The 13903-nt window shown below is 47.0% G+C and overlaps 1 non-coding gene across 1 annotated transcript; it reads right to left on the reverse strand.

The window, feature by feature from the left end:
* Positions 1–7101: 7101 nt before the first annotated feature.
* TRNAT-AGU (transfer RNA threonine (anticodon AGU)) lies at positions 7102–7175 on the reverse strand. The gene has a single exon. It is a non-coding gene; the product is annotated as a tRNA-Thr (tRNA).
* Between the last annotated feature and the right edge of the window lie 6728 nt (positions 7176–13903).

Here is a 13903-nt window from a genome sequence, read left to right on the forward strand (position 1 = left end):
ATTTCGAACTCCTCCTACGTGAAGCGCATTGGTGGCGCTTGAAAGGAACACTCCAGCCGATGACAGCAACAGAGTTGATACGACAAAGTAGGGACCCGCTGTTAGCATCATGTTACCAGCAATATCGCTCTTCCCACTGTCAATCTCCCCATGATGCCGATACGCATCGGCACAGCCGGTGGAATAATAATAAAAAAAGAAATGTTGCCGCCTGCCGTGTGAGACGGGCTGTAATGGGTCCAGTGGAAGTGGCGCTGGCCTCCAACATCGAGCGCCTCCTGTCGACTCCTAATAACATTGCATTGACAGATGGTAAGAAAAGCCTGGTGTCAGGAAAGCAGGTACCGAAGGACTGACTGAAAGAATATGACGTGTCGCGATTTCGACAGCAGCTCTCCTCACGGTCGAGCGTCCTTGCTTTTTTGGTCTGAGCGCCTGTCGCATGCTTCTTCGCAACTATCTATTTTTGTAACTGTGCAGCAGGGCGTTTCTGGCAGCGTTTCTGTGCGGCAGAAACGGCCACGAAGGAAAGGTTCGGAAAAAAGTAAGCGTCGCGTTCGAACAGCGTCAGCTCAACGCGGGAAAGCGCCAAACAGGACTTCTCACAATCTTCGTTAAGAGCTTCCAGCCCTAAAATTTGCAATCAGAGCCTTCAGTGTTCCGTTTTGTCTTGTGTTTACTACGCAGTTTTCAGTATAAACATTGTTCGGCATTGCTGTATGTAAATGTTGAATAGATTTCTCTGGAAGCTTAGGCAACATGCCCGTCTGACAGTAAGCGAGTGCGCTCTGCCGCTTGTGGGCATTTTCAGACTGGCACACGACACCCGCCCGAGAACGCACTCGTCAACAAAGGGGAGGGAGTGGGGGAGCGTCGTTGACCTCATCACGTCGCCGTATTGAAGTGTGTATGTGAACTGTTTGTTGGAGTGTGTATTTCGAAGCACTCCTTAGTATGAGCGATTCAAAAATATGCAGAACTATATTCAATGCAGTGTAGGCCCTATTTATAAAAGCACTTCATAGCCGTTTGAAATTACGTAAGCTTCTTTGTGCCATCTGCCACAGAAACCGCCAGCGGGAAAAACCGACGTTTCTGCACATCTGGCACTTCCAAACTCTCAGCGCGTCGCTCGGGCGTTCATCGCAGTGTCGTCTTGCGTAGGCTTGACGAGTGAACAGCTTGATCAATCGCAAATGTTATATATATATATATATATATATATATATATATATATATATATATATATATATATATATATATATATATATATATATATATATATCAACAATCGTGTGGTTTGACGGCTACTTTTAGTTGTGTGTTCCGCATTGAAACAAAAGCTGCGCTGTATGTTCGCTTCCCGCCTCTGCCTTACAAGGGTAAGAGTCATTGCTCCTGGCCTTGCACTGCCACCGGGATTAGCCCACTGTGTTTTTTGTAGACGTGACGGACGCCACAGATCATAGTCACATATCGTTTCGCTGTAAAAAGTGCGCGGCAGGCCTCGAACGAAGTTTTCTGCGAATTTCCTCCGGTAGCGGCGTTACCTGTCATCTGATACGGCAGGTCCGGCACAGGCGCTGCGGAGGAGAGTGGAACGGAGGTAGAGGGAAGTGGTCGGCGCTACTTTTGTATACATTAAGGTGTTTTATTCGCGTGTGTCCTGGCGCGCTAGTAACCGTTTATAGGCCTCCCCCCCCTCCCCCCTCCCCCCCCCCCCCCCCCCGGCAGGCCACCAGGTGCAGGCCTCGCTCAATGGTAGAGCAGCTGACTTCCGCACACCGGTGCCAGGTTCGATCCCGGCAGGAACTGGGTGTGTTTTATTATCTCATTCCCGGCGATAGCTGCGACGGGAACCGACCACCGGCGGCAGCGGACGCCATCGCCAACCGAAACGACTATTGGAATGCGCTTACGCTTTAAAATAAATGGAGCTGGGCCGGCCTTGTAATACCTAGGATAGATAACTGGAGGGCGATTAGACTTACGGAATGAGTGTCAAGGGTAGGGAAGCGCAGTCCACGATGGCTAAAAATTGAGCGGAGTGATTAAGTTCGAACATTTGTAGGCGCAAGTTGGAATAAGCTGGAGCAAGAGAGGGGTAATATGGAGATCACAGGGACAAGTTTTCGTCCTGCAGTGGACATAAATATAGGCTGACGATGATGATTTATGCTTAGCATAGAAAACAATTATGAGATATATTGCGCGCTGCAGACAAAGGAAAAATATTGGGGTCACGCACAGCAATTGAACTGCAAAATAAGACACTTAGTTGCTTCAAAGAAATTTTGGAAGGGACAAGAAGTGCAGATCATCACTATAGTGCAGTAATTATGTTCTGTAGTTGATCGCGGCAGTTTAATGTTGTTGCGAAGCGCATCCTTTCATCTTGACTTCGTTACAACCTGTTATGCAAACTTGCTTGCATTGTATGGTAGGCTGCTCACAATCCAAATACAAGTGAATTATGAGCGACCGTTCAATATTGTTCAATGACATAAATTATTCGCTGCGCAGATTTTCTGTTGTCGCGCACGATGCGGTAATTTTAACTTTATGCGAACTCTGCATAGGCAGATTTGTACCTATATTTAACTTTTATGTTGACATCGTGTCGCCTTTTTGTCCGTTTTAGTCGACCTATCTTTGTTACGTACTGTCTCTGTCGTTTCTGTTCTTTCTCGCTTTTTTTTTTTGCTGGCAGCGACTCTTTATAAGTACCGCTTGCTAAGACAGGACGAGTAGCAGGCACCAGCATTGATGCCAGCTTCTACCGCATTTAATTAAAAGAAGCCAAAAGAAATGTGCAGAGGCAGCGCACGTATTAACGGGAAGCTGAAGAGTCTGTCGAGTTCAATAAGACGCTCATATACGGATGCTGGAACCTTATAAACCATGAAGGTAACATTTTGAGGGAAATTTTTCACTTAAGAGCGACGCAATCATCGGTTAAAATTGCGCTGTAGCTCCGCCCCCCGTCGAGCGCCGCGCGCTGCTGCTGACGCTGACGATGCGAGCGGAGACCGGAAACCGCGGCGTAGTGACGGCAGCACTGGTTTTCCGCTCCTTCGCAGTCTCCGCGACCGTGCCTGACCGAGCTTATTTCTGCGTGCGTGCCGTCCTAATCTGCTTCGCTCGACCCTACATTCCTTTGTTTGTTTCTATATAGGAGCGGTAGTTGACGTGCGCCGCATCAATTGAAGTTGTAGGCCGATCATGCCGGCATTCTGTGCAGCCTACGTTCGCACGAACACCAGCGGCCGCGACGATGTTCCGATGTTCCATCAGTTCCTGCAAGACAGGAACCTTTCAACCCGCCGTGGTTGCTCAGTGGCTACGGTGTTGGGCTGCTGAGCACGAGGTCGCGGGACCGAATCCCGACCACGGCGGCCGCATTTCGATTGGGGTGAAATGCGAAAACACCTGTGTACTTAGATTTAGGTGCACGCTAAAGAACCCCAGGTGGTCGAAATTTCCGGAGCCCTCCACTACGGCGTGCCTCATAATCAGAAAGTGGTTTTGGCACGTAAAACCCCACAATTTAGTATTTTAAGAAGCTTTCAGCTAAGTGGGAGGCTGCTGTGAAGCGAAACAACTTCAAGCGCTCAAGAACAACAGTGTTACGCTCTAACCACTTCGGTGACGAGTACTTACGGAGTTTATCAATAATGCGCGCTTTGGAAAAAACGATTAGCACGCTGAACGGAAAGTGCATGTTTACCTCCCACCCGTGACGCAGGTTTCAACGCCAAGGGCCGCGAATTTTCTATTCGCACGTGTGTTGTTAAACAGCCTGCATGCAGCTACCATAACGCAGTGCAAGCGTAAAGTTTGCATGTGTTGTAAAGCCTGCTCACGCCAGGACGCTGCGCTCCCCCTTCTCTCGCGCACATAAGAAACCGACCATCTCACGTAGCCGACGGAATTCGCCGGTTACGAGTAGCGTGCGGATGGCGCGCTGATGAAAGTTCTATACTACACGTGCTACAACAGCCGGTAAACTTTCCCGCGTTTAAACCGTCTGTGTAGATTGCGGACACCTTTGGGGCAGCGCACAAATGCCGAAGATCGCATCACCGCTTACGTTCTACGAGGAGGCATGCAGGAACATAACACTACAGTTGTTTGCCCGGAAACGTACTCACTGGAACGCTGAATGCCGCTTAGCAAAAAACATACTCGCCAAAGAACATTTCCAACACAAGGAGATGCTAACACTTCGCCTTCGTTCGCCTGGAAAGCAGTGCTTGCAGCAGCATTTTTTGCTTCTTGGAGTGGCCGGCTCCTGGCAATCGGCTGGTACATGCAGGGAGTAAAGTATAAACCCCTTACAAGTGATCTTGCACGCGACAGCGACAGCGCGACAAAAGAGGCGATGGCTGTCGCGTTCACTCGTCGCCTGCAAGCCGAACACCACGGGAGCTACGGCTTTGAGCGACAACTTCCCGGTATGAGGGCAGCAATATACGCGCCGAAACTAGCGTGACGCATGCTTTGTCAATTTAAGTTGATGTATTTTACTGAAGATTGAGCATAAAATATTTCTGAAGGCCTTGCACTAGGTTCTTGTTCTTGCACGTGTAAGATTCAATAGTTTGCTCGTTCCGTGCGACAAACAGTAGTATTTGAGTTATGTACATCCAGTTTCGGCTTCGCACTATTGGCTAGTCGCTCATGGCATTTCCGGGCGACGAGCGACGAGTTCTAGATTTCTAGAAACGAGCGATCGAGCGACAACATCGAGTGATCTGTTCAGGCGACGGCCCGTTTTGCCGCTCGAAGCCGTCACCCGTCACCGTCGCGCGCAAATTCGCTCTCGTAGAGTTTGCACTTAACGCCGAACTCCTCAGAGAAACGCAAGCTCTCGAAATTTTGCATGACCGTCTCAGCAAAACACCACCAAACTACCTTGCACCGTGCTTCGTGTGTAGCGGCAGCAGTCGGTCCGGACGAACACCATTGTTGACGTCACGAGGCGCCCGACCAATCACACGTGGAAACGAGGCGCGCGAGCTGGGCGTGTCTGCTGCTGCACTTTTCATCGAAATAAAATATGTTTGCGCTTTCTTTCGCTCAATTTCGATGCGATATTCGAATTCAGAGGGTTGAAAACCACGACGTACTGCTCTTCACTCATTTTTTCTGGAAAAGCTTTCAGCTTCCCTTAAGATCTATGTGAATCGCAGCTTTTGTAAAGCGGCAAACGAAGTGCGATAAATGTTCCCATTTCACTGCTGCGAATTTCATGCAAAAGAGACACAGGCGCGTGCGCTTTCGAACACGTGTCCTCCGCAGTGCACCCTACGCGGCCATCATCGCAAAGGCCGGTCGCACAGACTCAACCGAACAACACTCCTACCACAGCTCGGGAACGACGCAAGAGACAACACTCAGATTGTTGCAAACCGACACGTTCCCGCACTCAAGGAGGCTTCATCTCGCGTTCCCTACTTAATATGACGAACAATGTAAATACTGACAACAGCCAGGAACACTCCTGCACATTGTCCTACATTGCAAGCAAAATCCAGACTTGCCTCCTCTAGCCCCTAACCCTCACTCACAGGAGGAGTGGGAGACGCTGCTGTCCAGATCCCGCCTCTCGGACCAGATCATGCTCGTTGAGAGACCGGCCGTAGCCAAGACGGCGCATGGATTCCATTGAAGAGGGAACCACTCCAGCAAATCAACCAATCATTATTTTCAAGAAAGTTCTTTTTTTGTCTCTCTTTTTTTAGTTCTCTTGGCACTTTAGAACCGTACGTGTGATACAGTTTTCCCGAGTCGTATGATTGTCTAGCGCTTCGTACTTCCTCCTCGTATTCGTTGTCTTTTGCATTGTAAAAACTCAGCGCAACCCGATCATGAATCAGCTGGCTAGCCTTTTTTGAATGCGTTACCAAACAAGATCACTAATTCGCCATTAGAAGACTGTAGAAAAGTCACTCGTAGAGCTTTTAGAGCCTGGTTCGAAACAAGCAAAAGAAGCTTGGCAAAAAAAAGAGAGTCTACTGCATGATTAGCTCTCCAAAGCGACAAATAAATGGTTGTTGAAAAAAGATCAGAAGTTGGCGGTAAAAGAAAGAAAAAAGCGATTGAAAGCCTTATCTTCCGTAGAAACGTGTAAAAGCGCCCGTTTCGAGGAAAATATCAGTGGTTGTTGCATAAAAAATAAACGTGCTACGTAAGTACGCTGCCGAAAATACCGCATGGCAGAATACAAGCCAAAATCAAAGGTTGTAATGCAGGCTTCTGGCGCAAATTCTGAAACCAAGGCTTGTATTTCATATTTCATTTCTGCATTGACCACAAACACTCCTGTGTCATTTCTGGTAGTTCGCAATACTTTGTTTAGCCGACAGAGAACAGCGGCAACACTTGTATACATTGGTGCGAATTATTGTGGTAATTTTCTGATATTAGAAAATAGCCAATAGTTCCTCTTAGACTACGAATACGAATAAATGGTGTGAAAAATTCCATTCGTATTCGGCACTTTGGATATTCGCCCACTCCTACTTATAGTACCTTAATGCAAGTAGGCAAAAATAAAGTGCGATTGTTGCCTAACGATTACCTAATTCAGGTTGCTGTGCAGTAGAATAATGTTTCTATCCCACCATCGCGCATGTAATATGATAATTTGTGAGCCATTAGACTAGACAGCAGCAGCACTCAGCAGCCACAGTTAGAAAAGTCCGGGAGGGCTCGCAAAGAAAGATGTGCTTTAAAAAACTCAATCAAGAAACAGTAGACCTTCAGACATATTTTTATGTGATTTTTGAAGTCACAAGCATTCCCCCTGTCATCTAAAACTGTAGCAGCACTTTCTTTTGTCTTTTGCTTAGACGCGAAGGTGCCTTACCTAAAGTCGGTTGATGGCATTAACGCGGTTGCAAACAGCCGTGCTCCGCTTATGTCTCACTCAGTGTGGCGAAGTGTATTAGCGCAACAGGTCATTGTTTAGCGCGGGTGAAAGAGGCTACAACAAAAGAGCACAGAGGTATTGAAGAACTCAGTTTTACGTGAAAAGTACGGAAAGCGGTGTGACCCAGACATAGAGAGAAAAAACAACAAAACGACACCCTGATTACGAGGCACCGGTGAGATTCGAACTCACGATATCCTGTTTACTAGAGAGGCGCTTTAACCAACTAAGCCACGTCGCCGTCGAAGTGCGCGCCTTGGCGCGTTCAATGCAATCGGCGGTATTGTCCTGTGAACCATGGAGAAATGGCAAAAGAAATGATTGAGGCACCGATTAGATTCGAACTCACGATATCTGTTTACTAGAGAGGCGCTTTAACCAACTAAGCCAGGTGCTTTTTTTTTCTTTATTGCCGGTCTTCGACGTACACATACGACATAAACACACACACTTTATGATGGTAAAAGCAATGACCGTCTTGGGCCCTTGCGAATAGTTAAAAACACTTGATCACCACTAGTTCATCCAATATATGCATCCATTCGGGTGGTTCTGTTCTCGTTCTATAAGCTTCACGCATATATAGCACGCTTCAATAAAATGCTCTCTCGCAGGATGAATAACAAGCCTCTCATGACGCTCATCCATTCTTGTTTTCCACAGGCTATGTAAACATATTGCCATAAACATGTCACATGGCCTATCTGCGTTCTCAGTTGGCAAGAAGCGGGTGCCGTACGGTGTTATCGGTAATTCCTTTTTCAACTTTCTGTGTAGGATGTCCCACAAGAACATTGCATCTGAACAATCAAGAAAGATATGCTCAATCGTCTCTGGTTGCCTGCATCTTGAGCAGTTTACAGACCACGGCACAAAGATTCCCCTTTCTCTTAGCCATGGCTTCACTGGGAGCGTTCCACTGTGTAATTGGAAGAAAAAGATTTTTGCAGATGACCGTATCGGCATCCGCTTCACTCGCTTGAGCACATTTCTTCCTCTGGATTCAACGTGCTATATTGAACGATAGACAGGCACTGGCAATGATACATCAAGCAAATCTTTGTACAGTCTTTTCCGTTTAACAGATGCAAGGTGATACAATGAAACGCAGGAAGCCTCTGAGCCTAGGTCCTGTGATGTAATCGGAGGACACAACGAATTGAGGCAAAGCGTTGCTCAATCGTCTTTGAAGGACTGTGCACAAAAATGTATCTTTCTGATCACGTAGGAACAAAAATCTCGAAACAACTTGTCTTAAAAAGAGATGAACCAACCCTAGGCCCCCACTTTTCACTGTTCTGAACAAATTAGTGCGACTAGAGCGCACCCATACGGAACCCCAAATGAAGATGACAAACTGCCGGTGTATTCTTTGTATGCTGACTCTTGATGCGTACAATGATTGTAAAACATACCAAATTTTGGCCACTAAAAACACATTACACACTGTTGCTCTTGTGAATATTGATAGTTCTCTCCCACCCAGCCTTGCCGTTTTCACCTTAATTTCTTCGACCTCTCCTTGCCAATAATCTTTGGTGTCCTGGTGATGTTGCAGAGGTACCCCAAGGTACTTGGTAGGCATATTCGCCCACTGCATTTTTGTAAAAAGTGGAGGTGTGTCCTCCCATTGTCCATACCATATCCCAATCGACTTGCCCCAATTAATTACACTCCCTGTCACTTTACAATACTTTGTCACAGCATTAACAGCATTGCTTACACTTTGCTTGTCATCACAAAAGAAAGCGACGTCATCCGCATATGCTAACAATTTTACCTCACTGTAACCCACCCTAAAACCCCGGACATGGCTCTCTTGTATTATCTTCATACACAGTGGCTCGAGATATAGAGCAAACAGTAGAGGCGATAGAGCACATCCCTGTCTTACGGAAGACCTGACGGCAATGCTGGGAGAGAGTGTTCTATTTACGATTACCTTTGTGGAAACGTCTGCATAGCACATTCTGATCCCTTCTGTTAAGATTGTTCCAACATTCACGTGCTCCAAAACATTGAAAAGAATTGTGTGTGTCACTCTATCGAACGCTTTTTCTAGATCCAATTGTAACATGGCCACCCTACCATAAAAGTCGTCACAATGCTCAAGTACTGTTCTTGCTACATGTACGTTTGTAGTTATTGACCTCCCCTTAATGCCACATGTTTGATGTGGCCCTATCAATCGTGTTATTATACTGTGTAGCCTTCTGCCCAAAACTTTAGTGTATATTTTATAGTCTGAGTTTGTTAAGCTGATTGGTCGGTAGGCTGGCACGGATAGGAGTGATGAGGGATCGGTATTTTTGGGTATCAGGACAATATGACTCTCGCGAAACGACGGTGGCAGTACCTGATTTTCATAGGCTTCTGTGATAACGTAATAAAGAGCTGCAGCTATATCTGTTTTGAAAGCTTTATAGAATGATCCACTCAGTCCATCAGGTCCTGACGTTTTCCCAGGGCTCAGGTCATCTATAGCCTGCTCTATTTCTTTGATGCTTATTGGCATTTCAATCTATTTCACAGTTCATCATCTAGACCTGGCAAAAGGTGTAAGAATTCATTTTCGAACCCCTGTTCGCGTTGCGTTTCATGTCCTAAAAGTTCACTGTAATATTCTACAAAGGCACGTTGGATGGTTTTCTTATCACGTACTATTTCATTTCGGTGTGTTACCGCATTTATCTCCTTTCGTGTGGCATAACTTTTTTCATCCGAAAACGAGCGCTTTGTAGGTTGTTCTGCGCACCTAGATGTTCTGTGCGTGCGCGAATAATTGCGCCCCGATATTTTTCCTTATCGACAAGTTCCAACTGTGCTTTCGTTCGCTTTATTTCTTTAGCGAAACATCCAGGACGGATGCTTTCCATGCTTAAATAAAAGTTGAGCTCACTTTCTAATTCTATTTCTTTTCTTTTTTTTTGGTGGTGTAAAACGCTGCACCTTTCTATGGCTATTAACTTTGTTTCTTGCTTAAAACACTCCCATCTTTCCGTGCAGTCACTGTGATCACCCGATAACAGCTCTTGAATGCTATCTTGAATTTTAAAAATAAATATTTCGTCCTGCAGCAATTTTTTATTGAATTTCCAAAGACATCAGTTGAAGCTTGACGGCTTCTTTGGACCAAGCGAAAAACGGACCAAACTGGGGTCGCTAAAATAGACATGTGCGACTTGATAATCACTGCACAATGGCAACGCTTCCCCAGAAACATAGACACGATCCAGTCTGTCATGGCTGTCCCCTTGAAAATGAGTGAACCGAGGTGTGTCATTATTGGTTAATACGTCGCCTATATCCTCTAAATTATGTTCTTCAACGAGTTCTGCCTAGAGAAGCGCACTGCATTCGAGACCAGACAGATTACGGGCTCTGTCTTCCACTTTGCAGACACAGTTGAAGTCTCCCATCATGACCATGGTTCTCTCACATTTCAAGTGACAATCAACGCTTTCAAAAAACGCCCTGCGCTCGGCTGTTCTATTCGGCGCGTAAACGCAGATAACGCGGAACTACAGATTGCAAAACATAAATCGCACATAATAATACGCCCGTTATCATCGTTAAATACATTTTCAACATTTATACCAATATTATTGCGAAGAAAGAGCACACAGCCCCCTGCTCTACCAAGAGCATGAGAAACGCACACATAATATCTAGACATGAGCGTTTTGACTAGGCGTTCGGTCCCTTCCTCAGTTTCACTCTTTGTCTCTTGTACAGCAATAATGTCCAGATTATTTTCGATGAACAGGCGATTAAGCTGGTACTGCTTCTTCTTTGCCTTAAGTCCTCGCACGTTAAATAAATTCCCAATAATCCCAATAAATTTACAGCTCTCGTCGGTTACGGAGGATCCCTCACATTAACGTGGCGAGTCTGCGTTCAGCCTGCACTGTTGACTGGTCTTCCATCGGCAGCTCAGAAGTAGCAGCATTTTCCACCCCCCCCCCCCCCCGAAACGGGCAAAAACACGCGAACGTGCGACCTGTTAAGTCCGCTGTCTCGCCGCCGCCTTTCTGTCCGGTGGTATGGTTGGCGTCGGTCTAAATGTTGAACTCCGGCCAGTTGCAGTCTTCACGAGTGGTTTGTTCGCACTTTGAGTGCTCGCCTTCTGCTCTTCGCGGGCACTTTCTTCGTGCGTTCTTTCGGCCGCTGCCGTTGCTTTTCTGGTTTCCGTAGTGTCCATTACGTTTGAATCGTCCTCACTCGTTGCTACGGAGGGTTTCTTGCTTGTACTTGCGTCATTACTTGTTTCAGCGTCCTTAGCTGATGTAGGCCTGCCAGATGTCGGTATGGCTTCACTTGCAACCTGCTCTACATCTCGTTTCGTAGAATTTGTGGCTGGGTCTTTCTTTGAAAGTGGCGACAGAGACGGTCTCGACGCACTGGCACTTTCCTCTGCGTCGACTTCGTCCATGAGGTGCTCGTTGACGACTTCCTCACTTCTCACTGGCCCCGCAACGTTTGCATACGTGCGCACGCACTGACTTTCTTCGTGGCCGAAGCGTCGACACACAGAGCAACGCGGCACGCGGCACTCGTGCCTGATGTGCCCCGTACGGTCGCACCGAAGACACAGTGGAGATTGACCTGGCACGACCACTAGCGCCATTATGCCTGCTACTCGTAGCTGATGTGGTAGATCGTCAAGTGTCACGCCTTGCTTCAGCTTGAGGGCCACCGTACGCATAGACGACCCCTTGTCCGTGATGCCTGCTACACGCCATTGCTCTTTCTGGACGTCGGTGACTTTCCCGTATGGAGCAAACGCCGCGTGTACGTCTTCGTCGTGCACATTGTGCAGCAACCAGTGCAGTTTAACCCGGACATCCCGGTTGTGTGGATACACAACCAAACATCGTCGTTCCTTGACTTGAACTTCCGTATACTTCAGCATCTTCTTTGTCGCCTCTGCACTCTCCAACGTCACCGCCCAGACGTGGTTCATCTGGAATGCCCCCAAGTCCACCACCTCGGGGAGCAATTCCAGATGAGCCAGCGTGTCGCGAAAATCTTCGACACGGAATGGTCTCGCTTTCACGTCGCCGTGAAGAAAAACTGTGTTTAAAACACACGAACCTGTAGGCAGTGGGGGCAAAACAACATGGTATTCCTGTTCAACGGACGCAGGCATCCTGTTTCCGCGGCTTGGCATAGACGCAAACACCGCCCCTACGGAATGCGACATTCGACGTCCGTACCGAATGGTAGCCGGAAGTAGAATCCAACTATGCCACGGCGCCGTCGAAGTGCGCGCCTTTGCGCGTTCAACGCAGTCGCCGGTATTGTCCTGTGAACCATGGAGAAATGGCAAAAGAAATGAATCAAGGCACCGGTGAGATTCGAACTCACGATCTCCTGTTTACTAGACAGGCGCTTGAACCAAGCCATGGCGCCGTCGATGTGCGCTCTTGTGCGCGTTCACCGCAATCGCCGGTATTGTCCTGTGAACCATGGAAAAATGGCAAAAATGAATTGAGGCTCCGGTGACATTAGAACGCACAATCTCCTGTTTACTAGACATGCGCTTTAACCAAGTAAGCCACGGCGCCATTTTTTTCTTTCTTTCATGGTATTTATTACAGTAGCAACAACCCGATAGTCACCAGTTGTGCATAGTCAGAGAATGGAGAGCACAATGATAGTCACTCAGAGAAAAGGCATCGTTCATACTGTGGGTAGAAATGTGATTTCACTTTAGAAGGGTGGTAAGGATAGGCACCTCACCAAGATGGGGTACCAGTCCGGCTCGGTATCAAGTCCATCATAAACCTGCTTTAGGTGTAGTGTCATTTGGATGAAATGCACTCTTGTAGGCACAACCGTTTTGCCGTTTCGGTCCATCATTCGCGTTTTCCACAAACTGTGCATTCCGATGAGAAAAGACATATCGAAAGGTGCACTATTATCAGAGGTCGGCAGCAGGTATCGCACACTATGAGCGTTGATGTCAAAGTCTTTTTTTTAATGTCCGTTGGAGGACATCCCAAAATAGTATGGCGTCGGTGCAGCCAATAAAACAATGTTCAATCGTCTCTGGCACGTAACAAAGGCGACAGTTAACAGAAGAGACAAAGATACCCTTTTTCTGTAGCCATGTTTTAACCGGTATGGTTTCACTATGAAGTTTATAAAAGAATGTTTTGCAGCAAGGGGATATATACATTTGGCGTCATCGAAGGGCGCTCTTTTGCGCGTTCAACACAATCGCCGGTATTGTCCTGTGAACCATCGAAAAACGGCAAAAGAAATGAATCGAGGCACCGGTGAGATTCGAACTCACGATCCCCTGTTTACTAAGCCACGGCGCCTTTTTTTTATTACCTTTCTCAGGATTGAAACAAAGCGATACAATCACAAATTCACGCTACGTAAGGTAATTAAAAACGCTTGCCCGCTTTGGGCAAGCGTGGGTATTTAAAACCGCTTCAGGTTGACAAGAGCTTCTAATACAGCCATCAATGCTGGTGGATCGATCTGTGCTTTATACATCTCACGAATAAACGCGATACTTTCTTTGAAGTACTCTCTGGCTGGCTGGGCGTTCATATCTGCATGATACACTGCCATTCTTGTTTTCCAGATGCTGTGAAGACATAAAGCCATAAACATGTCATACGGCACCCCTTCGTCATTATCGATTGGGAGGAACCGGATGCCATATGGGGTAATCGGCAACTATATGTTTAAAGTACGTTGCAGTATGCGCCATATAAAGGTGGCATCTACGCAATCAACAAAAGTATGGTCGATAGTTTCTGGTTGCTTGCACAACAAGCAGTTTATCGTACAAGGCACGAAGATACCCTTCTGCTCTAACCACGGTTTAACGGGCAGAGTTCCAGTGTGCAAGTAAAAGAAGAACGTTTCCACCGTGGACCGTACTGGCATCCGCTTCACCCTTTTCAGTACGTCTTTGCCTGCTCCTGTTGACAATATGGTGCGATACAGTCG

This window comes from Dermacentor variabilis, chromosome 6, assembly GCF_050947875.1.
Source record: "Dermacentor variabilis isolate Ectoservices chromosome 6, ASM5094787v1, whole genome shotgun sequence".
Lineage (NCBI taxonomy): Eukaryota > Metazoa > Arthropoda > Arachnida > Ixodida > Ixodidae > Dermacentor > Dermacentor variabilis.